Raw genomic sequence first — 8,493 nt, 5'->3', positions numbered from 1 at the left:
TCCTTATAATTCCGCACAGCACGTATCAGAAGGGCAATCGAATATTGTGGGAACTGGTGGGGGTCAGTGTGTTGCTCTTGTCAGTTTCAGGAATGCTGACCACACATGGGAGCCAGCTGGAAGTTTGGATGGATTGTGGGTTTTCTGAAGAGCTGAGAGAGTCCGAGGGGAGAAAAAGTGGAATGGAAGAAGTATAACTTCAGATTAACAGTTTTGTTAAGGCAGCGTATTGTGTGTTGGCATCCATTAACTGTAGGATTGAGTTCAACAGTCATGAGGTAATGTTACAGCTATATAAGACCTTGGCTAGACCCTACATGGAATACTGTATTCAGTTCTGGTCACCTCACTACAAGAAAGATGTGGATACTACAGAGAGAGTGCAAGGATGTTGACTGAATTGGAGAGCGTGCCTTATCAGAGTAAGTTGAGTAAACTTGGCCTTCTGTCCTTGGAGCGACGGAGGATGAGAGGTAACCTGATAGAGGTGTACAAGATGATGAGAGGCATTGATCATGTGGATAGCGCATTTTCAGGGATGAAATGGTTAAACACGAGGGGGCACAGTTTTATGGTGATTGGAAATAGGTACTAAGGAGATGTCAGGGGTCAGAGGGGTGGGTGTGTGGAATGCACTGCTGGCAGTGATGGTGGAAACAGATACAACAGGATCTTTTAAGAGCCTCTTAGATAGGTACATGGAGCTTAGAAAAATAGAGGGCTGTGCTGGGGAAATTCTAGGCAGTCTCTAGAGTAGGTTACATGGTTGGCACAACATTGTGGGCTGAAGGGCCTGTAATGTGCTGTATTGTGCGATGTTAACTAAGCTGAGGAGGAAATGAGGAGTTTCCTTTGCATCTAAATCCTGTTTGATCAACACCTTGCTGACAACAAATGCATCCTTGCTGAGACTGGATGGAAGTTTAATGAGACCATCTTTAAGGCTACACAAGTGTTGCCAATGAATGATACACTGGCCCCAGATTTATAGCTGAAAAATCTGATAATGATGAGAGTAACAGGGGACTGAGTAGCCTTAAGATTTACAATGTGAAAACTAATAAGAGATCAGCGATATGGCTTACATCAAGAAGTGAAAGACAAATTCATTAAAATGTAATTGGATACTGACCCAGCCCCAGCTGTTTCAGTCAGTCCACAAAATGAGTTTGAACAGCGCCTCAAAGATACTGAACTGAAGCCTGTAGATATCCAACCAAGATTTGATACTGGTGAAAAGAATGGTACACAGAGAATGACATTTGTAACAGTGAAATCCAACAACCAATGAGCCACATTGGGCCTGGACATGTTAAAAACAGGAGAGCCATCATTGTGGGGACATAAGTAGTCAGGACAACTAGGACCAGATTGGAGATCCATCCACCAATCGTATACCACATCCCCTTCAGTAGAGGTCAACAAATTAAGAAAGGCACTGGATGACGTCACAATAGTGTTCAATGTTGGCATTGGAAAACACAATCATATCAAAGGTAAATCAGTGCTAAATGAAAATTGCCCACTCTGTTTTGCAACACTCTGTTCTCCAGATCCTTATACCATTATACCACAAGATATAGGAGCAGAATTAGGCCATTTGGCCCATCACATCTGCACCACCATTTCCATCACAGCTGATCCAATTTTCCTTTCGGCCACAATCTCCTGCCTTCTCCCTGTATCCCTTCATGCCCTCATCAAACAAGAATCTATCAACCTCTGCCTCAAATATACATAAACTTTTGGTCTCCACAGTTGCCTAAGGCAAAGAATTCCACAGATTCACCACTCTTTGGCTAAAGAAATTCCTCCTCTTCTCCATTCTAAAAGAATGCCCCTCTATTCTGAGGCTGTGCCCTCTGGTCTCAGACTCTCCCACCATGGGAAACATCCTCGCCGCATCCACTCGATCAAGGCCTTTCACCATTCTATAGGTTTCAATAGGTCACCCCTCATTCTTCTGAATTCTAGTGAATACAGGCCTGGAGCCATCAAACACTCTTCATATGACAAGCCATTCAATCCTGGAATCATTTTTCTGAACCTCCTTTGAACCCTCTCCAGTTTCAGCAGATCCTTCCTAAGATAGGGGGCCTGAACTTGCTCACTATACAGTACTCCAAGTGAGGCCTCAGCAGTGTTTTATAAAGTTTCAACATGACATCTTTGCTTTCATACTCCAGTCCTCTTGAAATGAATGTTAACATCACATTTGCCTTCCTCACCACAGACTCAACCTGAAAATTAACTTTTAGGGAACCCTGCATAAGGATTCCTTAAGACCCTTTGTGTATAACAGATTTTTGTATTTTCTCTCCATTTTGAAATGGAGTCAACCTTTTCCTTTCTTCTACCAAAGTGAATGACCATACACTTCCTGACACTGTATTCCATCTTCCATTTCTTTGCCCATTCTCCTAATCTGCCCAAGTCCTGTAGCCTCTCTACTTCCTCAAAACTACCTGCCCCGTCACCTATCTTCATATCATCTCCAAATTTTGCATCAAATCTATCAATTCCATCAGCCAAATCATTGATAAATAACAGAAGAAGAATTGGTCCCAACACAGACCCCTGTGGAACATCACTAGTCACCAGCAGCCAGTCAGAAAAGTCTCCCTTTATTCCCACTCTGTCCCCACCAGACAGCCAATCTTCGATCCATGCTAATACTTTTCCTATAACCATGGGTTATAGTCGTAATACCATGGGTTTATATCTTTATAGCTGCCTTGTGTGTAGCACCTTGTCAAAGGATTTCTGAAAATCCAAGTACACAACATCAAGTGATTCTCCTTTGTCTATCCTGCCTGTTGTTTCTTCAAAGAATTCCGGTAGATTTGTCAGGCAAGATTTTCCCTTGAGGCCCATTTTATCATGCATCTCCAAGTACCCCAAGACCTCACGCTTAATAATTGACTCCAACATCTTCCCAGCCACTGAGGTCAGACTAACTGGCCTATAGTTTCTTTTCTTTTGCCTCTATCCCTCCATGAAGAGTGGAGTGACATTTGGAATTTTCCAGTCTTCTGGAACCATTCTAAAATCTAGTAATTCTTGTAAAATCATTACAAATGTCTCCACCATCTCCTGAGCCACTTATTTCAGAACCCTGGGGTGTACACCCTCTGGTCCAGGTGACTTATCTACCTTCAGACCTTCCAGTTTCCCAAGAACCTTCTCTCTAGTAATGGTAACTTCACACACTTCATGACCACTGACACCGGGAACTTCCACCAGACTGCTAGTGTCTTCCTCAGTGAAGACTGATGCAAAATAGTTACTTAGTTCATCAACTGTTTTATTGTCTCCCATTATGACTGCTCTAGCGTCACTTTCCATTGGCCCAATATCCTCTCACACCTCTCTCCTACACTAATACTACAGTACTACAGATATACTACAGTATCTAAAGTAACTGCTGGTATTCTCTATAATATTATTGGTGAGCTTACTTTTGTATTCCTTACCTTCTTAATGACTTCTTAGTTGCCTTCTGTTGGTCTTTAAAAGTTCTCCAATTCTTTAATTTCCCACTAATCTTTGCTCTATTATATACCTTCTCTTTGGCTTTTATGTTGGCTTTAGCCTCTCTTGATAACCATGGTTGTGTCATCTTTCTGTTAGAATGTTCTTTCCTCTTTGGTATGAAAAAACAGTACCCTGTGCTTTTCGAATTGCTTCCAGAAATTCCAGCCATTACTGCCCTGCCAATACTCTTTTCTAATCAATTCTGGCCAACTCCTGTCATGCCTCTGTAATTCCCTTTACTCCACTGAAGCATCTGAATTTAGCTGCTTTTTCACAAATTTCAGGGTGGATTTGATCATATTATGATCACTTTCCCCTAAGTTTTCTTTTACCTTAAGCTCTCTGATCAAGTCTGGTTCATTGCACAACCCCGGATCCAGAATAGCTGATCCCCCTGTGGGCTCAACCATGAGCTGCTCTGAAAAGCCATCTCATAACCATTCTAGAAATTCCCCTTCATATAATCCAGCACCAACCCGATTTTCCAAATCTTCTGGCATATTGAAGACCCCCATGATTGTTGTAGCATTGCCCTTTTGGCATGCATTTTCAACCTCCTGGCGTCCTGAACCTGGTGGTGTGGGACCTAAGGTCAATGAGAAGAGGAAACAGCCTGGATGGTGAAGGGCCTTGATGAAGGATACTTTTTTCTTGTGGCAGTGCTACTTGTCAATGTAAACCATGTTGGGGGGTTGGTTTGACAGAATATCCTAAATAAACTTCTGAAGCATCATTGAAGGCTGGTGATGCCAGGATGAAATCCAATACAACGGAACCCTTCCTGACCAGGGGTAGCCCACACTAAAACTCAGTGACCCAGGAGAACTGAGAACACAGCCTAAACCAACCTGGAGGAAGAACAAGCCCCTTTGGAATTTAAAAGTACCTTTTGTGACTGAGGAATGTTAAAGAGTGCTCCAAGTACTTGTTGTCAAGTACAGTCACTGCTACAACGCTGCATAATTACATACTAACAAATTAGCAGGAAAAGGCCAATCCAGCTGGTATTACTGCACCATCTCCTGGTGTACTGACAGTACTGCAAGGCTTTCTACTCCAGTACTAAACATTAAAATTATATATAGAGACAATTAGTTTCCTCCAGTTCGAGATATCCAAATGCAAATTCACCTTTGCAGAACGCTTTCATTCATTCCACAAGTGAGACCCAAGGAAGGGGAAGGCCATAAGATATGCAGCAGAATTAGGCCATTCAGCCCATCAAACTGTGGCTGATTTATTATCCCTCTCAACCCCATTCTCCTGCCTTCTCCTCAAAACCTTTGATATCCTTATTAATCAAGAACCAATCAGGCTCTGCTTTAAATATACCCAAATGACTTGCTCCCCTCATATTGAGAGAACACACACAGTGGAGGGGAGCTGATTGAACACAGATCAGTGAGGGGCCAGATATGGAAACTACCAGCAGCAAAAATAGTTCCTGGATGTTAACATCTTAGTGGATTGATCCTGAGCCCAACACGAAGGCAGCACATCAGCACCTCTGCTTCTTTAGAAGTTAAGAGATTTGATATGTACAAGGCTCTTAGAAATTTCTATAGATGTACGGTGGAGAGAATAGTTAGTAGAGAGGTTGTGGAGACTGATGTTGGTAAGACCTCAGACAAAGATAGGAATCAAAAGGTTGATGCGACAAGATCAAAAAGAGTGAATACAGGACAAGGTGCTCTATCTGAATGCGCACAGCAGATGGAATAAGGTAGATGAACTTGCTGCTCAGTTTGAGGTTGGCAGGAATGATGTTGTCATCACTGAATAATGGCTGAAAGATTATAGAAGAAGATGACGATGTCCAAGGATACACATTTAATCGAAAGGATAGGCAGGAAGGCAGAGCAGGAGGTGTTGCTCTGTTGGTAAAAATGAAATCAAATCAGTAGAAAAAGGGGACATAGGGCCAGAGGGTGTTGAATCATTGTGGATAGAGCTAAGAAACTGCAAAGTTAAAAAGATTCTGATGGGAGTTGTATATAGACCCTCAAACAGTCGTAAGGATGTGGCCTCTGATCTACAGTGGGAAATAGAAAATGCATGCCAAATGGACAATGTTACAATAGTCATGGGGGAATTCAATAGGCAGGTAAATTGGGAAAATCATTTTGGTGCTGGATTACCGGAGGTACATTTTCTAGAGTGCCTATGACATGACTTTTTAGAGCAGGTTGAGCCCTCTAGTCGATCAGCTATTATGGATTGCGTGTTGTGCAATGAACCACAATTGATTAGAGAGCTTAAGGTAAAAGAACCCTCAGGGAAAAGTGATCACAATACTATTAAATTCACCCTGAATATAAAGTACAAATGCTACATTATCAGATGCTTGTTCATGCTCTGTGTTAAGGGGCATTAACGTGCAGGAGATTTTATTTCCAGCTATCTTAAGTGCAATTTGCCATTTGTCATGACAATATGCTCCACTTCACACAAACAGAATAGATACAGATCATCCCAGGAACTGATCATGCAAACCTTCATATTCTAAGAAAAACCTCACAGATCAGACCTCTACATTTCAAGTGCAGTTGCACCAGGACCACATGTCCACTGGATTACAGCTGTTGCATACTTCAAGCTATTTAGACAATAGACAATAGGTGCAGAAGTAGACCACTCAGCCCTTCGAGCCTGCACCGCCATTTTGAGATCATGGCTGATCATCTACTATCAATACCCAGTTCCTGCCTTGTCCCCATATCCCCTGATTCCACTATCCACAAGATACCTATCTAGCTCCTTTTTGAAAGCATCCAGAGAATTGGCCTCCAGTGCATTCCAGACCCCCACAACTCTCTGGGAGAAGAAGTTTTTCCTTAACTCTGTCCTAAATGACCTACCCCTTGTTCTCAAACCATGCCCTCTGGTACTGGACTCTCCCAGCATCTGGAACATATTTCCTGCCTCTATCTTGTCCAAACCCTTAATAATCTTATATGTTTCAATCAGATCCCCTCTCAATCTCAATCCAGCGTGTACAAGACCAGTCTCTCTAACCTCTCTGCGTAAGACAGTCCAGACATCCCAGGAATTAACCTCGTGAATCTACACTGCACTTCCTCTGCAGCCAGGATGTCCTTCCTTAACCCTGGAGACCAAAACTGTACACAATACTCCAGGTGTGGTCTCACTAGGGCTCTGTACAAATGCAAGAAGATTTCCTTGCTCTTGTACTCAATTCCCTTTGTAATAAAGGCCAACATTCCATTAGCCTTCTTCACTGCCTGCTGCACTTGCTCATTCACCTTCAGTGACTGATGAACAAGGACTCCTAGATCTCTTTGTATTTCTCCCTTACCTAACTCTACACCATTCAGATAATAATCTGCCTTCCTGTTCTTACTCCCAAAGTGGATAACCTCACACTTATTCACATTAAACATCATCTGCCAAGTATCTGCCCACTCACCCAGCCTATCCAAGTCACCCTGAATTCTCCTAACATCCTCATCACATGTCACACTGCCACCCAGCTTAGTATCATCAGCAAATTTTCTGATGTTATTCTCAATGCCTTCATCTAAATCGTTGACGTAAATCGTAAACAGCTGTGGTCCCAATACCGAGCCCTGTAGCACCCCTGCCATTCCGAGAAACATCTATTCACCGCTACCCTTTGCTTTCTATCTGCCAACCAGTTTTCTATCCATGTCAATGTCTTCCCCCCAATGCTATGAGCTCTGATTTTACCCACCAATCTCCCATGTGGGACCTTATCAAATGTCTTCTGGAAATCGAGGTACACTACATCCACTGGATCTCCCCCGTCTAATTTCCTGGTTACATCCTCGAAAATCTCCAACAGATTAGTCAAGCATGATTTACCCTTGGTAAATCCATGCTGGCTTGGCCCAATCCTATCACTGCTATCTAGATATGCCACTATTTCATCTCTAATAATGGACTCTAGCATCTTCCCCACCACCGACGTCAGGCTGACAGTTCGATAGTTCTTTGTTTTCTCCCTCCCTCCTTTCTTAAAAAGTGGGATAACATTAGCCATTCTCCAATCCTCAGGAACTGATCCTGAATCTAAGGAACATTGGAAAATGATTACCAATGCATCCACAATTTCCAGGGCCACCTCCTTTAGTACCCTAGGATGCAGACCATCTGGACCTGGGGATTTGTCAGCCTTCAGTCCCATCAGTCTACTCATCACCGTTTCCTTCCTAATGTCAATCTGTTTCATTTCCTCTGTTACCCTATGTCCTTGGCCCATCCATACATCTGGGAGATTGCTTGTGTCTTCCCTAGTGAAGGCAGATCTAAAGTACTTATTAAATTCTTCTGCCATTTCTGTGTTTCCCATAACAATTTCACCCAATTCATTCTTCAAGGGCCCAACATTGTTCCTAACTATCTTCTTTCTCTTTACATACCTAAAAAAGCTATTTTGCTATCATCCTTTATATTCCTGGGAGCTTGCATTCGTACCTCATTTTTTCTCCCCGTATTGCCTTTTTAGTTAAGTTCTGTTGTTCCTTAAAAACTTCCCAATCATCTGTCCTCCCACTCACCTTAGCTCTGTCATACTTCCTTTTTTTTAATGCTATGCAATCTCTGACTTCCTTTGTCAACCACTGTGGCCCCTTTCCCCCCTTTGAATCCTTCCTTCTCCGGGGGATGAACTGATTTTGCACCTTGTGCATTATTCCCAAGAGTACCTGCCATTGCTGTTCCACTGTCATTTCTGCTAGGATATCTGTCCAGTCAACTTTGGCCAGCTCCTTCCTCATGGCTCCATAGTTTCCCCTGTTCAACTGCAACATTGACACCTCCGATCTGCCCTTATCCTTCTCAAATTGCAGATAAAAACTTACCATATTATGGTCACTACCTCCTAATGGCTCCTTTACTTCAAAATCACTTTTCAAATCCTGTTCATTACACAAGACTAAATCCAGAATAGCCTTGTCCCTGGTCGGCTCTCGTACAAGC

This window comes from Hypanus sabinus, chromosome 13, assembly GCF_030144855.1.
Source record: "Hypanus sabinus isolate sHypSab1 chromosome 13, sHypSab1.hap1, whole genome shotgun sequence".
Taxonomy (NCBI): domain Eukaryota; kingdom Metazoa; phylum Chordata; class Chondrichthyes; order Myliobatiformes; family Dasyatidae; genus Hypanus; species Hypanus sabinus.
Note: the sequence above shows the minus strand (reverse complement) of the source record.